Below are 21212 nucleotides of genomic sequence, written 5' to 3'. Positions count from 1 at the left end.
AACTGTGCTAAAAGGAATACAGATATATATTCACAGTGGTTTTCAAAATGATCCAAGGGGAGTCTTCTACAGTATTTAACTGAAATATGACCAAATATAATATTCCTGAGCAGGAAATTCTTTGAGATATTTAAAGTATATTTAAACTATTTTAGAGAATATTACTTTCCATATTCAATACTTATTCTTTCCTGGCAAGTGAAAGCTACAGGCGGAGGTTGAGTTTAAATCTTTTTTGTTTTAGAGGAGGCACCAGAATGCTATAATTTAAAGTAGACATTATAATGGTCATATATGACTGCAATCCAAGAATATTTACCTTTTCCATTTTAGCTATTCAAATTTCCTGTTGTAGAGTACACTCCTAATAATGTAATCAACACATTATTTTAATGATTGTATAATTACTCTCTTTTGAAGAATACATAGTATATCTAATGTGAAATTGGTTCAATGGTGATCTCATATCTATCATGCTCCAAAGGAATTCATGAGACTTTTGTTCCCCTAAGGTCTTACTCTTTGGTTGACGGCATTAGATTTTCTTTGGCTGGTCTAGGTGGCTTGACTAGTGGTGACATCCACACCCACATCCTTGAGAAGTCTAAGCAACTATTTATCATGCCCTTTTCAGGCTGCATTTACAATCAAAATTGGTCAATTACCATTAGGTACCCAAGGGAAATACATGAAGCCAAACTTTGGATCATCCTCTAATGATCCAGTCAAGATATCCTATCAGAATTGTGACTCACTCTAGTTCCTTGGTACAGAGAGCCCAAAGTACCCAGGCAGTAACCAGAGCTTAAAGTTCGGTGGTATTGCCATAACTTCTAATAGAAAAACTCTTTGGGGAGTTACAGGACCTCTGAATGCTAAGAGTCCAAAGCAATGGGAGAGGAGAAGCTGAGATTTCCCAGTGAGTCTCTTCCTCATGGATTTATAATGTGATGCTAACCCACACTCAGCCATTAGATCTTTGCTAAGATTGTAGGTATTTCCTTCTTACCCACTTTTAAGGGACTGCATATTCCCCTCATGTTCTACCAGAGGTGTGATAGTGTTTGCCCTATCCCTGTTTGGTAGGGATCACTGCATGGAATTCAGTTCACTTTGAGATGCCAAGTTAACATCTGGGTTCAAGAAAAACTATAGTTTTTGTCAAATATCAGTGTTTTTAAATTGTGGTTAGGGTGGGAACAACATTCTCTTTTAGCTTTTAGCATCCTATACAAAAGTAAAACTATATAAATAACTGGTTTTGATTTGATATCTTGCATTTTGTGGGGAGATGCAGATTTAAATTTAAGAGGTTTCCTTTCTGTAATAGATTGTGCGAGCTAAGGAACCGATTTGGAAGTTGTTCCATCTATTTACGTTAATCCCACTTATATAATTAGTTACCTAAAAAATAACCAATAGGTGGGTTACAAACCCAGAAGACAGACCATGAGTTAAATCTGGGCTGAGACTCTATTTATTGGTTCCCATATGGTCCACTCTACTAGGAGGCCCAAGTTGGCTCTTTGGGTCTCCAAGTATTATTGTCAAGGACTCTTACTCCCTTTGTGGAAGGACTGAAGAATAATTATCATGTGTATTAAAGGGTTGTCCCTCCTTGGGCATATGAGTTCCAGGTGTGAAACCTGGCTCATATCCTGCAGCTGGAGGAGGTATTTTTTGTGGGGTTGGAGAGTAATCATTCTCAATTTTCTGATCATCCTGTCTTCAGATTTTTTTGATTATATACATTGCAACATACCCTTGGTTGAATATCTATCTGTTATGCTCCTTAGATATTGGTTTCTATTAACTATATCATCACTGTGTGAGAATGAGGGTATCTTGTGTGCCTACCTTGCCATGCCTTATGATAATTGTCTTCACCTGGCTTATGATAATTGAAGATTACTCTACAACCTTTATTTTTTCTGGATTCTGTCATTTGCATTATTTTGCAACATCGTATTATATTATCAGTCTTCACCTTCAAAGGTGTGACTTTGAACTTCTCGATGATATTAGTTCTTCTTTCACTAGTACATTCCTCATTGGTAACTGGTTTATCTTCAGAACTTTACTATGTAGCATAGTCATCCAATGTCTTTTCTAACTGAATGATGTCTTTCCATTGAAACATACTTCTCTGTCTTTTATTATTGTCCTTAGAGTTACTATTTCCTCTCTATTGCGCATGTACCTGATAACACCTCCCCAAAGCATTGCTTTTTCCAGTCTTTCATTATTATAGGATGAATATTTAACAATTACACTGTTATTATATGCAGGATGCCGTTTGTGCTGTGCCTATAATCCAAGATGACGTTCTCATGCCCAGTTCGAAATCTTCATTGTCAAAATCTTATAATGCCTGCTTATGTGTGCCAATATTGCTACCACGGTCACAGGTTGGGATGCTCAGAAAGCAGACTATGATGAAGGGAAGAGTTCTTGGGGTCACTATTTATAAATGTGAAGGGAGGGGAAGGAAGCAAGATTGGAATGAGATATTTGGCTATAATGTAATCTCAGTGATGGTTTCAGACAAATTTGGAGTTCCAATGCTAGATGATCCATTAGAGATATCCCAAGTTGGGTAGAGGGAGATATACTCTTATATACACTCCTTGATCAGTCATTGGATGCTGGCTACCTACAGGAAGTGGCTTTGGCTATAGAGGAGGCAGCATTTCAGCCAAGAGGCTGACAGTTGAAATTTTTTAGTCAACAACTTTCCAGTATTGGGGTATGAATTTTTCCCTCTTGAGGTTAAATCTGGGCAGCCCATCAAAGCATCCTCTAAAAAACACCGTGGAAAAGACTAATAGTAGTACTCTTCCCTCTTCCTCACCATCTTTATAAGGGCACTAGAGACAGAAAATATGTAGGTTTGTGAACGGGGAGATAAAGAAATCTTTTCTTCCATATAATATCATGCCGAGACACATTTACAAGCATTTTCTGCCTACTTTTTAAGAAAAAAAATTTGTACTTTTATAATCATCTGAGTGACCAGAAAAAAATTCTCTCAGATCATTTTATGAGGTTAGTATAACTTTGATTCCAGCCTATACAATGAAATGAAGAGAAAACATATTATGGGTCAATTTCTTTTATAAATATAATGCAAAAAAAAGGAGCATAAGGGGCTTCTTTGACCTGGTGAATGATCTGCTAAACTTTTAACTAAAAGCATACTCAGTAATAAAATATTAGAAGTTTTCTTTTTAAAAGTTGTAAGACAAATATTACTACTATTATATTCAGTATTAAGGTTTTAAGAATTATGTAAATTAGTTTGCACAAGCACACACTCATACTCACACATACTGGAACTGAAATTGGTGAACACAACACTACTTTTGGATGATAAAACTGTCTTCATATGAAATGTAAGAGGTCTATTAGAGTTAATGGAAACATTCATATCTGATGAATAAAAGATCCTAACATAGCATTTTTTTAAATTCTTTTTTTGATGTTGATGAACTTTTATTTTATTCATTTATTTATATGTGGTGCTGAGAATCAAATCCAATGCCTCACACATACTAGGCAAATGCTCTATCACTGAGCCACAACCCCAACCCAAAACATAGCATTTTATATATGAATAACGCTTTTTTCTAACTCAAATGCTAGCATTTAATACAGTAACAAAATCTGAAGGTTTAGCAATACATAAGATCTGCAGGGAGTAAAAGTTAAGCCTTTATGAGAAAATGTAAATAAAACCAAAATAAGTTGAATATGATCAAAGGTATGAAAACTAAATGTCTTTAAATTAATAATTATTTCTACATTAATTTACAGAGTCAATGCAGTTCTAATCAATACCCCAAAAGGATTTGTCTTGTAGCTTGACTATATGCTTTTCAAATTCAAAAGGAAAAATTATATTGCAAAGAGTAACTGTAAAATTCTAAAAACATGGGTGTGTGTGTGGGGGGGTAAGGGGCTAATCCTATTAGATATAAAGATTTCTAAAAAGTAATTATTATCTTATAGCATGGAATTAAAGGCTAATGTGCCAAAGAAACAGAATAGAAGGCTTAGATGTATGACATGTACTATAATTTGGATCCAACTGTCTCTCAAAGGCTTATGTGCTAAAGGATTGGTTGCCAGCCTGTGGCTCCACTGGGAGGTGGTGACACCTTTAGGAATTGGGGCCAAAGGGGAGGAAGTTAGGCCACTGGGGTCATGCCCCTGAGGGAGATGTTGGGACCGTGGCCCCTTCCCCTCTATTTACTTCCTGGCTGCCATGAGGTGAGCAGGCCTCCTCTGACATGAGTGTCCACCATGATATATGGTGCTGCCCTAGGCCACAGAACGATGGGGCCAAACAACCTGGACTGAAGCTTCTGAAACCATGAGCCAAAATAAATCTCTTCTCCTTCTGCTTATCTTAGTTTTTTGTCACAATGATGCAAACATGTCACAACATGTATGTGACAGAGATGGTATTGCAAATATTTGGAAAAGGGCTAGACATTCTTTTGCAAGGCTGGGAGACTTAGTTATCTATGCAGAAGAGGAGAAGTTTGAGCTATTTTATATTTTGTATAAGTAAAAAAACAACGTGGAATAATACATCCCATGTGAAAGATAGATTCCCATATCTCCTAAAAATTCTAAAACCTATCTCAGAAAAACGTGCTGCTTAAATATGACTTAAGGGGCTGGGGATGTGGCTCAAGCGGTAGCGCGCTCGCCTGGCATGCATGCGGCGCTGGGTTCGATCCTCAGCACCACATACAAACAAAGATGTTGTGTCCGCCGAAAACTAAAAAATTAATATTAAAAAAAATTCTCTTTAAAAAAACTTAAAAAAAATGACTCAAAAGCACAAAATACGAGAAAGCAAATGATTACAAATTTATTGTGTGAATATTAAATACATTTATTTAAGTTAAATATATTAATAAATTTTATTATAAACTAGAGTCTACATTGAGGAAGGCTACCATGATGAGAGAAAATTAATATCCAGAGTATACAAGAAGTGCCTACAGTCCAGCATAAGATAAACTTGCCAAAGAAAAACATTCTAAAGAATGGAAACTTACCATTCCCCAATGAGGAAGAATTCTAAAACCTATACAAATATCACACATTACTAGACAATGTTTAATCAGAAATATCTAAAATCTATTTATCTTTATACATATATTTGCAAAAGAAATGAGCTGATTTCCTAGCATCCTCCAAAGGTGCATTATTATTATGATTATAAATCATAGATTTAAACATATTTGATAATGTTTCAATCCAATCACTTGTTATTTTTGTTAATATGCAAATTGTCCTAATTTTGGCCAGTGGGAGCTTCTTCAGTTTTCCCTGAATTCTTTAGCATAACACTTTGATCTTTGGTAGCTTCATAGCTTTCTGGTATTATAATGTACCCCAGGCTTCTCTTACTCATTTTCTGCCACAGGCCTGGAATCAGTTATTATTATTATTTTTAAAAGAACTCTGACATTATATATATATATACACACACACACACACACACACACACACATTTATCTATCTATCTGGGATTGAACTCAGGGGCACTTGATCACTGAGCCACACACATCCCCACCCTTTTTTGTGTGTTTTATTTAGAGACAGGGTCTCACTGAGTTGCTTACTAGGTCACTATTGCTGAGGTTGGCTTTGAACTCATGATCCTTCTGCCTCCTTCTGCCTCCTTCTTCTGAGCCACTGGGATTACAGGTGTCTACCACTGGGTCCAGCAAGAACTCTGACTTCTTTATGGGGAAGTTTTCTGGGTACTAGTAGTGTTTACTACCATTGATCATATTGGCCATTTATTGTTTTTAGTCTTTTATTTTTTTATTAGTTAGAACTAGGAAATGCATGTATATGTAATTTTTAGTTCTGAAATGCCTCAAAACTTTGTACTGGTAATTCCCATTCTAATTTTACTTCACTTCCCCCTTCTCATAGTGAAAATCCAGGTTATCAAATACTATAGATTTTCTCTTTATATTTTATCTTATAATACATTCCCATCTCAGAATTGCAATTTCAGCATCATCAGTCACCAGTAACAATATGATTATTGGAAACAGTTTATTTTTAAAAAACATTCTCCTGTTTTTAGGGTTTATCTCAAGGAAGATATATTGTCAAATTATTGTTTTTTTCTCAAATAATTTGGAATTAATTTCTCTGTTTGGTTATGCTGCCAGATACATGATAGTTTCATTTGTTTCTTTGTGTTAGATTGTAAATGGAATTCTGCAGAACTCTCCCCAAAGTATAACTATTCTCAGATTGGTCTGCTATGCTTCCCAATGATTATCTCTTAGTATTTTTGACATTTTCTTATTTGTTTGCCTATCAGGATCCAGTGGCCTTACTTCTTTGTTGACTTGCTCATGCGTTGATACTGTGTGGTTCTTGTAGCTGGTATGGGGTCAGCAGAGTTGTAAATGGTTTATTCCCATCCATTTTCATTTGGGGCCTTTTGCAAATATCTCACAATCTATTTACATGCTGTGTATTGTGTGTCTTGGTTTTGTGTTGGTGGATTTACGTCAGGATTAGTGTTATGGTTTGGATTTGGAATGTCCCCTAAAAGCTCCTGTGTTAAAGGTTTGGTCACCAATGTAGCCATCTTCAAAAGTGGAGCTTTGGGGGAAGTAATTGGATCATGAGGGCTCTGACTTCATCTTTGGATAAATCCATTGGCAGCTGAATGGATACTGGGAAACGGTGGAAAACTTAGGCAGGTGGACATAGTTGGAGGAAGTAAGTCACTGGGGACACGCCCACAGGGACTATGTTTCATCTCTGACTCCTTCCTTCCATCTCTTTCTCTTCCTCTCCGCTTTCCTGCAGTCATGAGCTGGGCAGCTTTCCTCTGCCATACCCTTCTTTGTACCATGACGTTGTGTCACCTGAGACTTATAGCAAAGAAGCCAGCTGACCATGGACTTAAATCTCTGAAACGATAAGCCAGAATAAATATTTTGTCTCCTAGGTCATTCTTGTCAGGTGTGTGGGTCACAGCCAACAATTAGAGAATATTCTATTATTATGTTGCTGTTGCCTTTGCTACCTATATTCAAAATCTAGGTTTGCCTAACAGAAAGTTTATTCATGCATATCTATGACCCAATCGACTGAAATCCTAGGTATGTTTTCTGGATAAATCCTTGTACTACACATAGTATTTTCCAGAAATTGTATTTTCCAGAAATTGTATTAGGGAAAATTTTGTGACTATATAAATTTCTATGATAGAAAAAAAAATACAAAAATTTTATATTCATGTAAAAGAATAACCTAGAAATTTTAAGAGTCTACAGTTAAATATATATCACGAACAAGCATAGTATATTCAATATTTGTCAAAGTACAATAATTGAAAAAAACAGAGTTTGCTGATATTAGTTTAAAATTTAAAATCACAGAGAAGAGACTGTATACATTTCTGCTGATGGATATAAGAGATGGGGGAGAGCAGAAACATGGATGGGAGTGATTAATATTATATTTATGGTGCTTATTATTATGGAGAGAAAATGGGATTCTAGGAACTAGAAGGGGTACATGGATTATGTAAATTTTTTCTAATAAGATCTCAGGCAAAAATTTCAAAATTTTGCAAAATGGTGAGTATGCTTTTCTCTAGAGTTGAAATATTGCATGATTTTTAAATACAGAAGTTAGACCAGTCTGGTTGGTTGAATATATTTATGTGGATAATAAAAGGATGTCTGATCACAGAAGGTTTATGTTAGACATAAAAGCCAGGAAAAAATATAGTTCCAAAGGCCAGTGTTAACAGGGCCAGTCCAAACTCTGTTCATGTAGGAGGGAGTTCTGTTCAAAGATCTAATGGTCTGAAACCATTAAACATTGAAATCATGTAAGTATAGATGCCAGGAAGCATTGAAATAATATAAGTAAACTTCCTTGTTTTGATCCCACACTCAATAGGTACTCTTATGAGTATGTTTTTTTTTTTCTTCACATGTATTTATCTATGTTGGGAGTATATTGGGCAGACACCCTGATTGTTCAATCCTCTTCATAATTATGTTTCTTAATATGAACAGACATTTTGATTATTTTGACAGCAATGTCTTGTGAACTTTCTCAGGGATGTCTGCATTTCCCAGTATAATGGATTCTGGGGGACTTGTGAGATAGAATTTTTGATTCAGCCAGGCTATATATAGCCAAATCTTAATTTGAGCAAAGTTATTGAAGTTAGATACTATGTTTGAGGCTTCTTCCTGGAAACATCCTTCTGTTCTATGGTACATTCTTTTTGAGTTTTATAAGGGCTTTCTTGTGAAGTCGTAAGTCAAAGGTTGTTACAGCCACAGTCACAGAGAAAAAGTCATTCAAGTGTGCAGCAGATTGTAGTGATGGACTGTCATTCAAAGACATTCAGGATTATGTGTAATTAGCACCAAAGGTACAGAACTGGTAAAACCAGACACCCTGGGAGCAGTTGCTAAGGCAGTATGACTAATTCTTGCAGTGAAATCTATTTTTAATATTCCTTGCATTGATTCAAGTACCTAAGCCTACTGTGATTTTTTTGAATAGTAAGGAGAAGACTAAATGGCCAATTTAAAATTGACTTTGAATGACTTTTAATAGAATCTACTTGATGTGCTAAATCACTAATCCTCAAAGAAAGGGACTTTTTTTCATTTACTTTTGAATTCCCAGTTGCTAGCAGAATATGAGGCACAAAATATAAGTTTGATAAATTATGATAATAGGTCTCTTAATTTTTCAAAATAAGAAAAACAGATTTTCAGCATTTTTAAAGCTATTATTTTTGGGGGGTGTCTCTTTTATTTGTGATACTTTAAAAAAAAAACTTGTTTTATAAGCCCTCCAATTTTTCTGATTAATTGATTTCATTAATTGTTAAAGGGAATCAATACAAATGGAACTTTTACAAAATTTTAGCCCTGATTAGAAAAAATACTATGTCTAAAATTCTTCAAATGAGACAGCAATAATTATAATTATCTGGAAGTTAATTACAGAAGTAAATGATAGTCGCCTTCATTAGCTATAGGAATTTTTTATGCATCTAGTTTTATTAAAACGATTATCTTTCAGTTAACCAGATATTTATATAGTTTGTGGCTTTCACTATCCAAAATATAGTAATTATTTGAAATTTTTTGAATATTATGATATTATATTTTAACTAGCAAATAAAATACATACAAATCTGAAGGTTTTGTTTTTAAAAAAATTATAAAAATATTCCTTTGACAAGTTTTTGCTGTGAATAATTTAAGAGAAGTATAGTTCTACCTCAAATACAAAGATTCAAAGAGCTGAAAAGCTTAGAGTCAAAATGTGAATTTAACAATTAATTAGTAATACTGCAGGGAGATAAGAGAGTTGGATGAGCCAGATTTCCAATTTAACATCTTCTACAAAAAATGTACAATTCTCATTCTATTTTTTAAATTTTAAAATATCACATTAAGGGCTATGATTTGTGGCATTTATGAAGATTTTATTCAGTTAATGTGAATGAATATCTTTGGATCTCAATATCTACTTTCTTATCTTATCTCAGACAAGTCTTGACATAGCACAACAGATTAACAACTTTAAAAGTCCAGAACATAGTTCTGCATAGTTTTATCTCTACCAGCATGCAAATTATGATGAGTTCTGTTTTCTTTTAACAAACACTTCCTCTGTACATCATTTGTACTTTTCAAGAACGTATATTATCACCAATGTCAATGCAGGTAAGGTTATTTTGCAACTATGAAAAAGTAGTGGCAGCCCAGTTCTTCGTTTCTCATCTGAGATTCTGTTTTAGTTGAGATGTATAATCAATATGACCTCAAATGGAAACTTTGACTTGATGTACCCCAGTCTGAATCATGTAACCCTAAGAAATGACCCATCCCTTGTGATAACAAATTTCTATATGAAGTAAAGGGTAGACAGAGTCATATGATAGGCAATAAGAGAATGGGGTGTTTTAAAAAGTAAATTCTATCAGCAGTTATTAATCTAATTACTGGACATCATAGAATATTCTAAGATTCAAAGGTCACAAATGTCAGGATGAGGGTACTTATGAAACACCATACATTGAATAGTAACGAATTAATAGCCCTTTATGGAACATTTAAAGTAAAGCTTTACTTTATTGGGAAAATATCTAGAAAGACATCTTTTCTTTCTTTCTTTGTTTTTTGCTTGTTTCAATGAAGATAAAAGATCCTTTAGTTACCTTATAATTGTTTAAAGTGTCTTAATAGTACAAAGAAAACAAATAGAAATTAGTGTGTGGAGTCAAGTTTTCAGGATGTCAATGAGATTTTAAATTTCAGAAAGTTTCTTTCCCTGAGCACATGTAGCTTCCTGACTGTGCAATGTGAGATATTAACCAAAGAAAAACCAGCATTTTACTTGTGCCCAAAGGAACTCTTTTACAAGGTAATAATAACCAGAAAGGTTGGAATGTAACTGTTTCTCTCAACCTATCATAACATAAAACTAGGCTAATTGAAAAGGGAGAAAAGTGGGAAAGTAGATTCTTTGGCTTGTGTGAAGAGGTGACCAACCAGAGGGTAAAACAAAGCTAGAATATAGCAAATAGTCAATTTGCATAAACAGTCATACTTACAGGAAGAGATCAAGATTTACTCCAAGAGCCAGTGTCAATATTTAGAAAATAAACAAACTTAATTAAAAAAGAAGTATCAGAGTTGACTCCTGCTCTGGCCACGAATGTATAAACAATTATGGACCTAAGGGAATTTAAAAAACAAGTGTTTGCTCTGTCCTTACAAGATGTCTGAGGTGGGAAATCTAAATAAACCAAATCTTCCTAGTGGTTGGTTATACACTCAATATTTGAGTCATGTAAGAATGGCAATTTCTAAAAACTTGTGAACCACAATAATTTATTTTCTTAAAGTACATGAGAGAAAATATTAGACCATACACACAGAGAAGTTTCAATATTTATTTTTATGTTTCTTGATCAAAGTACTTTTGGTTAATGTTTTCTCTTTTGAGACAAAGCGTTCCAAATGAATATTTGTGGTATGGGTGATATTTTAAAAATGTCCTGAGAAATCCTATCCACAGGCATTGTGGGCAATAAATGCAGATTGATATGATGTTTCAATGGATCTTTTGTTATGGGAAAAAATTTTGTTTTCTGACTTAGGAAAGATATGTTTATTTGAAAATGTAGCGTTTAATCATATCTATAGTGTACAATGTAAACTGATATTAAAACAGAAGAAGCAAATTTGGAAAAGACAACTTGCAGCTTTGTGTTCTATGTCCAGAATAGAAGGCTGAATCTAACTTTATCTTGAAACAAAGAAATAGACTAAAAAATGACTTTAATGTCAAATGTCCCCACATTCTGGAGGATAATCCTTGCTAACAGGGTGTGTGTGCATATGCATATAATATATATATATATATATATATATATATATATATATATATATATATGTATATATATATATATGTATATATATATATATATATATGTATATATATATATATATATATATTTTTTTTTTTTTTCATTTCAGACTGAACATCTGATTTTATGTTGAGTAGTATTATATCCTGAGTTAATAAATAATTGAAGAATCCCATTTAACTAGAGCAGCAGTTTTGTGTTCTTTAAAGCCACTTTTGAAATTGGAGTATATTTGGATAGTTTCTTTTATTTTTCTTCCATAATCAATGATCCAGTCTAGCTCTTTTATATTGTACCTCCACAATGCTCCAAAATACCTATAACTGGTAGATAAAAATATCTTGTTTTGAAATGTCCAGGTAAGTCATGATCCTAGATGCACCTTCTAAAATCCAGTTTATAAAACATAGGGAAACAATTTTATTTAGCTCAGTGTCAGTATTTCACTATAAGCACTCTTTTAAAAAAAATGTAGATTAGATAATTTTGATGCATGTATATGGTAGTGTATAGTAAAAGTTGAAATGTAGATTTTTGAACAAAAATCTATAAAATATTTTCAATAAAACATTCCATGGAATGTTTCATGAATAACCACTAAAATAATAGGAATGTAGTTTCCTTTTTATTAATATAAATTTAAGAAACCTATATGCTACGTGACAATGTTCTTATCCTTAGGAGAATTTCTGAGAGTTATATAAAATACATTTTAATATATTTATGTATTATATCAAGAGCTTTTAAAATTTTCAATAATTGTTTCTCAAACTTGGAATTTATATTCATTTCCATGTGATCATTTTTGGGGGAAAACTTATTCTGTGCATATGAAATGCCAACAGGAAATTATTTTCTCTTTTAACTGGTGTAACATCTCTAAAATGTATACATTAGAAATTTTGCCAAATCTTACTTTCCTAGGGAGTTTGCTTAGTGGTTGTCAATCATGCAAAAATAGTTGGCTTTTGAGCCTTCACTGTTGCCTTTGAGAAAATTTTCTTTATGCTTTCCTTGTGAGTCAAGGCAATCTTATCAGACCTTCACATGACACCAGTCTTCTTCCCTCAATCCAATATCAATAAAAGCTGAAAGTTTAAACAGAAGATGGGAACATGTGAGGAGCAAGTGCTTTGGGTGATTGTTGAGTCTTTGAGCTATCTTTCCAAATCCCACAAATCTTAAGATAACTGGTTTTCTAGCTCAGTTATATATTTCTTGATCTTCGAAGTGTGGTGTTTAGAGAAAAAGGAACACATTTCTCATTGCTACACTTAATAATACGTATTACTAGAATGAAAAAAAATAAGGAAAGCTGCTTTAAATTTTTTTTTTTAAACTATAGCATTAATTCATTTTGGATAGAAGAGCTTTGAAGTAACCATTCTTTAAAATGGTTAAATGTCTATTATTTTGGTTTAAGGCAAATTTGTCAAATATGTAGTACACCAAGTCTCAACTTGTACCCTGATCCATGGTATATTTCCATTCCACACTGTTTAACCCAAAATATATATTGAAAATCTATTTATTTTTAGGTACTCTGGCATTGAGGGATTTAAGGTGCTATTGCACAATAGGGTGACTATAGATGATGATAGTATACTGTACATTTGAAAAGGCTAGAAGAAAAGATTTTGAAAGTATTTACCATCAAAGAATCACAATGGGAAGATAGAGATGTTTAGTCTGATTTAAACATTATACAATGTATACATATATCAAAATATCGACGGCTACTCAGTTAATATGAACCATGCTTTTATGTATTGGCTAATATAAGTTTAGCTTATTAGAAAAAGAAATCAAAGTGAGAAATACACACTTTGTGCTGTGATTAGCATTTTCAAAATAAGATTGAGGAATCATAGAATGAAAACATAATCATGAAATCTGGTGAGTTGGCCTGTTATTGACCAAAGTACCATCAGGACAGGAGCAGTGGAGATGCCTAACTCGGTGGACTGGGGAAGAGGGTTTTCTGGGAAGTTCTCTGTAGGTAGTACCTGAGGAGATCCTGTCTTGTCTTTTATGTAATACTTGCAAGTAATAACTATCTATCAGATATTTTAGTGTTAATTCAAGTAAGTATATTAATTCTCTTGAAAATATAAGTTTGCAAGTATTTTCCCTGCAGTGTACTAAAAGACTTTACCTTTTTAAAAGACAATAGTCTTTACTTTATGTGATTCTATTGGACAATCTACTGTAAATCTCTCCCCAGAAAAACATGTGATCCCACTATTTACAAACTTATACATATTTTGGCATTCAGTTTCTCAAAAACCATAAACTTGAAACCTCCTTAAAACTGATCCCTGGACCCCAACTTCAGGATTGAATGGCTAATAATCACTGGGTAATCAGGAAATGGTTGCAATAGACATCTTTTAAAACGAGGTATAGGAAGTCACAAGCTTAGATTGCTTTTTCTCACCATATATTATTCTATAAAGTGTATTCTACAACAAAAGCACACTCTCTCTCTTGGTCTTGGACTCTTGAAATTTTTATAGTACATTGAAGGCAAATGACCTTTAGGAGAAAGGGGGGGGGGAAAGTCTGTGGTTTTCCATGAAGTTTGAAAATTGTTCTTCCTGACATTTAATTTTGGCCTATTGGTTAGTTCCAACCCCCCTTTTGACCATAGGAATCCAAGAAGAATTCCAGATAGTAAATATTCTAATTGCTCTTGAATATTTCCCTAGTATTGTACCATATAACTGGTTTCCCATATTGCTCTTAGTTCTGATCTCACTAACCTCAAATCACTGTATTAAAAGGGCCAAATAAATGATGGCTCATACTTTCAAAACATTTTCTCTGTAATTTTTTTTTGATGTAAAATACATAGAAAATACCAGATATAAAGGAAAAAATTCCAAAGTGGAATGTGTATTTCAAATATCTCTTTGCATTTAAATATCAAATCTATATTATATTATAATGTGAATTCTAAATGCAATATAATATAAATTGCCATGTTCCAGCAAGCTATTCTAGTGCATAAGTAAAATATTGGTGCACATAGAAATAGAACACTTAGATTTAATTAGAGGTGAATTATGGAAACCTTCAAATGTGTGTAACATAAAGAAGAAAATATGCATTTTAAACAATGGGATAGGTGAAAAATTCTAACGTGTATTTTTCTGTTGATAATATCAAGGTTTAAAGGGCTTTATCATGGCAATTGGTTTTCTCTTGAAGCAATTTATGGTGTAATCAGAACTGCCAAGCTATTCCGAAGCGATTGGTTTAGAAACAGTAACGATAAATAAAATGGGTTTCTGTACTCCAGAACTGTTTTTTCTTCTTTTATCATCTGGCCTTGTGCCTTTTTCTTGCTCCAGAAGTCATGTTTATGCTTCTGTGAAGTGAATTAGCCTTGGATTGCTGATCTGTGTTTGATAAAATCCATCAGGGTGTGAATCTGAATGCATATGAAAAGTCACTAGGAAACAATAAAAATCTAAAACACATTTGAAATGTATGTTACTGGTACTACGTTTGTTATGTAAAATATGTCTCTAGTATGGAAAAACCTACACTTGGTTGAGGGCTTTGGTTTTCATACCATCCAGCTGACTTGGAGAAGAGTAGAAGTTTATTCCTGATGAGTAAAAAAAAAAAATAGTGCTAACAAAGATGATGACAAGGATAATTATTTGTTGTGATTGGGAGCTTGTTAAAAATGTAAAGAATCCGAGGCTCTTCTCCAGACTCCATATCAGTTTTCATTTTAGCCAGATTTGCTGTGATTCTTATGCAAAGAAAGTTAGAGAAGAATAGTTTCAGTGTCTCTAGTTGCTTCAGCATTAAGAGGAAGAGATGGGCTGAGTCTCTGCCAGTCAGTGCCCACAACTATTTCCACAGTAATACAAAGGATGGAAGTTCTAAATAACTAGCAAACTAGGATTTACCTTAAAACAGTGAAAAAAGAAGTAAATATGTTTTATTTCCAAAAAGTAATGAAATCAACAAGCAAGTCAACAAGCCCTATGTTATAATTGGAAAAATATTTAAATTTAGGTAGGTTATCTGTTTCTTTGGATGTCTGGCTTTAGGAACATTGAAGCTTGATCTTTTCTGCTGCATGTGTATAAAGTGGAACTTAATTTTGAAATCTGGATTCAATTTTAGGCAAGGAGACCAACCTCTTAGTATAATAAACTGTTCTATAGACTCTTCATGGCTTTGTTTCTATGACAGAAAAAGATAGTAAAACACCTCTTGTATATCAATTATAGCTTGTCATTCCACTGGCACTAGGTCAGACCATTGGCAATAGGGCAGAAGAGAGTGGTTGAAGAGAGAATTAAGAGTTCAAGTTTAAGAAAGATTTTTTTTTCCTGCTAGTGAACCAAATTCTCTTCCTTTCTAAATTTACACATAAATCTAAGTCCTTCTTATCTCATGTCATATCTGTGTAAGGGAACTAAACTGGGTGTTTGGTTAATTCAATTAATTTATCATTTTATATGATAAACCTTTGATCAAAACCTAAAACATTACATAACTTTTAAGATTAAAGTTTAAATTCCACAAGTTAGCTACTTTTATTAGTTCATTCTTTACAGTGATAAAAAATCATAAGTAAATATTAATTACTTGTTGTACATATTGAATTCAGTAAAAGCCATTGATTTGAAAAACATGGACTTTGTCGCTTCCTAAATTTCAGTTTACTGTCCTCCTTTCCCTTCTGGTTTTTCAGAGAAAAATTTAAGGTTTAAAAAGAAAATTTGTGGACCAGGATTAGAAAACAAAACAAATGAATTATTCCAGGATTTCTAGGCTTTTTCAAAGTTTTACTGTGTCAAATTAACTTTGTCCACATATTTTTACTGGTGCATTATAGTTGTATATAATGGTGGGATTCATTCTTACATATCCTTCTATGCGTATAATGTAACACTGTATTTAGCCAATATCATCCAACAGTGTTTCCATTTTCCCTCCCCTCTTCCTTCCCATCGGTCCTTTTCCCTACTTTACTGACCTCCCTTTGATTTTCATGAGATTCCTACACACACACACACACACACACACACACACTCACACACACTCACACACACTCTCACACTCCTTTCTTTTCCTTTTTCCTCCTTAGCTCCAACATATAAAACATATGACTCTTGACTTTTTGATAGTTAATTCTGCTTAACATAATATTCTGAAGTTCCATCAATTTTCCTGCAAATTACACAATTTCATTCTTCTTTATAGTTGAATAAAACTTCACTGTGCATCTATACCACGTGTTATTTATCTATTCCTCCACAGACAGACATCTAGGCTGGTTCCACAGTTTGGCTATTGTTAAATGTGCTGCTATAAACACAGGTATGCATGTATACCTATAGTTTGCTGATTTTAATTTCTCAGCATAAATACCAAGGAATGGTATAGCTGGGTCATATAGTCATCCTAGATTTTTGAAGAACCCCCATACTGATTTACATAGTGTTGTATTAATTCACGATGTAACAGTGTTTCTTTTCTCCACATCCTCTGAAGCATTTATTATTATTTGTATTATTGATGACTGCCATTCTGACTGGAGTGAGATTAAATCTTAGTGTAGGTTTGATTTGCATTTACCTAATTGCTAATGATGTTGAACATTTTTTGTGTGTGTGTATTTGTTGGCCATTTGTATTTCTTTTGAGAAGTGTCCGTAAGGTTCATTTGCCCATTTGTTAATTGAGCTATTTGATTTTCAGTGTTAAGTTTTTAGAGTTCTTTGTATAATCTGGAAATTAATTCTCTGTCAGAAGAGTAGCTAGCAAAGATTTTCTCCCATTCCTTGGGTCTGTCTTCACATTGTCAATTGTTTCCGTTGATGTGCAGAAGCTTTTGAATATGATGCCATTGTATTTTATTAACTCTTGGCATTATTTATTTCCTGAGCTTCAGGAGTCCTATTGAGAAATCATTTCCTGTGCCTATATGTTTGATTGTTGATCCTAAATTTTATTCTAATAGTTGTATAGTTACTGGTCTAATTCCTAGTTCTTTGATCCATTTTGAGTTGATTTTTGTGTGAGGTGAGAGTTGAGGATCTAGTCTCATTCTTCTATATCTCCAGCATCATTTACCAGCACCATTTGTTAAAAAGGCTGTCTTTTCTCCAGTGTATGTTTTTGTCATCTTTGTCAGATGACTGTAGCTGTATGGGTTTGTCTCTTTCTTGTATTCTGGACCATTGGTCTATGTGTCTGTATTTTTCTGGTACCATGCAGTTTTTGTTACTACAGTTCTGTAGTATAATTTGAAGTCAGGTATTGTGATGCCTCCAGCATTACTTTTTTGGTTTATAATTACGTTGGCTATTCTGGGTTTATTGCTCTTCCAAATGGAGTTTAGGATTGTTTTTTCTAGTTCTGTGAAGAATGTCACTGATGTTTTGATGAAGATTGCACTGAATATGTGCATTGCTTTGAGTGGTATAGCCATTTCAGAGATATTACTGTTAATATTACTGGGAGGTCTTTGGCATCTTGGGTCTTCTCCAGTTTTCTTTCTTCAATGATTTCATTGTAGAAGTCTTTCACTTCCTTGGTTAGATTTATTCCAAGGTATTTTATTTTATTTTTGAGGCTATTGTGAATGGAGTTGTTTTACTGATTTCTTTCTCAGCAGATTAGTTTTGGGCATATAGGAAAGCTTTTGAATTTTATATGTCGATTTTATAAACTGCTACTTTGCTGAATGTGTGTATTAGCTCTAGAAGTCTTCTGGTGAAGGCTTTTTTTTTTTTTAATGTTCCAAGTGAAGATATCATCTTCAAACAGTAATAATTTGACTTCTTCCTTTCCTATTTTTATCCCATCTATTTCCTTCTTTTTACTAATTATTCTGGACACAATTTCTAGTTCCATATTGAATGGGAGTAATGCGAGTGAACATCATTCTTTTGTTCCAGATTTTAAAGGAAATGTTTTCAGTTTTTCCATATTCACTGTGATGTTCACTTTGGGTTTATCATATAGAGCCTTTATGATTTAGAGGTAGTTTCTTTCCATCATTTATGCAGTGTTTTTAAGATGAATGAAGTCTAAATTTTATCAAAGACCTTCTTTGCATCTACTGAAATGGATATGTTATTTTTGTCTTTAATTGTATTTATGTGGTGATTTACATTTATTGATTTGCATATGTTGTACCATGATGCATTCCTGGGATAAAACCAACTTGATCATGATGTACGATCTTCATAATATGTTATTGAATATGATATAATAAGATTTTCGAAATAATTTTGTTCATAAGGAATATTGATATGTAGTTTTCCTTTCTTTGGTGTGTCCTTATTTGGTTTTTGTATGAGGTTGACACTGGATTCATAGAATAAATTTGGGAGTATCTCATCCCATTCTATTTCATGCTATAATTTAAGGAACATTGGCTTTTTTCTCTTTAAAGATTTGGAATGATACAGTGAGAACCCATCTGGTACTGGGGTTTTCTTTGTTGAAGGACTTTTTATTATTGCTCCTTCTCATTGCTAGTTATTTTTGGTCTGTTCAGGTTTTATAATTCTTCTTGATTCAATTTTGGCAGGTCCTATATGGTATCTACAAACATATCCATTTCTTCTAGGTTTTTTGATCTATTAAAGTTTTCTAAATAGTCCCTAATGATCCTGTGGATTCCTGTCAAATCTATGGTTATTTCTTCTTTTCATCTCTAATTTTAGTAATTTGGATCTTCTCTTTCTTTCTTCTTTCAGTTAGTTTGGCTAAGGGCTTATCAATATTTTTTTATCTTTTCAAAGAACCAACTCTTTTTAATTTCACTGATTTTTGGCTCTGATCTTAAATTATTTACTCTCTTCTACTGGTTTTGGAATTGGTTTTTCCCTATCTTTCAAGGGCCATGAGATCATCATTGGGTTGTTTTTTTTCGGGGGGGGGGGGGAATCTTCCTCATTTTGTTAAGTAGGCACTTGTATTTATCAACTTTCCTCTTAGAACCACCTTCATAGTGTCTCGGATGTTCTGGTATGTTGTATCACTATTCTTATTTGATCCTAACAAATTTTCTATTTTCTTCCCTGATTTCTCCTATCACCCATTCATCATTTGAAAGTGTATTGTTCAATTTCCATGGTTTATATGGTTTCTGTAGGGTTTTTTGACATTGATTTATAAATCCTTTCCATTATAATCCAATAAAATACAAGAAATTATATCAACTTTTAAAAAATTTTGTTAAGAATTGCTTTGTCACCTAAAATATGGTCTTATTTTGGAAAAGGTTCCATGAGTAGTTCAACAGAAAGTATATTCTGCTGTTGTTAAATAAAACGTTGTGCAGATGTCTGTTAATTCCATGTGATTTAGAATACCTTTTTATATCTAAAGAGTTTTTCCTGAGCTTACTTCTAGATAACTATCTATTGGTGAGAGAGGTGTGTTGAAATCACCCAGTGTTATTATACTGGGGTCTATTTGAGACTTTACATAAAACAGATAATACCTAAATTAATCAGGTATACCATACATATTTAGTATTATATCTTCTTTTTGATTGTCCACTTTACCAGTACTAAGTGACCTTTGTCTCTTCTGTTTAAAGTTGAAGTCTGCTTTATCAGATATGAGATTAGCTGCTACTTGTTTTCAGGCTTCATTTGCATGCTATATCAATTTTTATCCTTTTACTTATCTTTTCACAGCTTGTGGCTTTCTTTGCCTGAAGGTGAGTCTCTTGCAAACAATATATTGTTGGATCTTGTTTTTTAATACATTCTGCCAGCCTATGTCCTTTAACTGAAAAGTTGAGATTATTTATATTTTAATGCTATTACAGAGAGATATTTATTAATTCCTGCCATATTGAATTGTTTGTAAGGTTCAATTTTGTCCTGTTTTTCCTTTGCTTAGCTACTTTTTCAAGAAGATTTGTCCATTTTCTTTTAATTCTGTATGAGTATTTCTTTAAATATTTTCTGTAGTACTGGCTTAGTAGTCACAGATTCTTTTATTTTCTGCCTATCTTGGAGAGTTTTTACTTCTTATTAAATTCTAAAATATAGCTTTGATGGCTATAGCAATTTTTGTTGACATTCATTTTCTTTTAGGTCTTGTAACACATCATTCTAAGACCTCCTGGAGTTTAAAGTTTGTGCTAAGAAATCAGGAGTAATTCTGATTTGATTTGCCTCTAAATGTGAACTGACATTTTTTTTTTTCTGGAGGCTTGTTTTGGTCAGATTTTTTCACTACTGTGACCAAAAGACTTGACAAGAACAACATACAGAAAGAAAAGTTTATTTGGCAGTTCATGGTTTCAGAGGTCCTCAGTCCAGAGATGGTGACTCCATATCTCTGGGCCTGAAGTGAGGTAGAACAGCATGGTGGAAGTGTGTGGCAGAGAAAAGCAGCTGGGGACATGGCACCAGGAAGGAGAGAAATAGCTATGCTCAACAAGGATAAAATATATACCCTAAAAATCACAACCACAGGGATACATCTTCTCTAGTCACACCCTACATGCCTTCAGTCACCACTCAGTCAATCCCTATTAGGGAATTATTGCACTGATTAGATTAAGGTTCTCATAATACAGTAATCTCACCTCTAAGCTTTTTGAATTATCTCACACATGAGCTTTTGGCAGGGAGGGGACAGCTCATATCTAAATCCAAACAAGGCTTTTAAAATTCTATCCTTACATATGATATGTTTTAATTATAATATATGGAGCTTCTTTTTTGATTTTGACTATTTGGGATTATGGA

General features: G+C 33.3%; 1 protein-coding gene across 1 annotated transcript in view; it reads left to right on the top strand.

Moving 5' to 3' along the window:
* Positions 1-21212, top strand: part of Tll1 (tolloid like 1) — a 202924-nt gene that overhangs the window by 73082 nt on the left and 108630 nt on the right. The gene's annotated exons all lie outside the window — the stretch shown is intronic.

The sequence above is a fragment of the Marmota flaviventris genome, chromosome 3, assembly GCF_047511675.1.
Source record: "Marmota flaviventris isolate mMarFla1 chromosome 3, mMarFla1.hap1, whole genome shotgun sequence".
Lineage (NCBI taxonomy): Eukaryota > Metazoa > Chordata > Mammalia > Rodentia > Sciuridae > Marmota > Marmota flaviventris.
The sequence above is the reverse complement of the archived record's forward strand: the minus strand, read 5'-3'. Positions and strand labels throughout refer to the sequence as shown.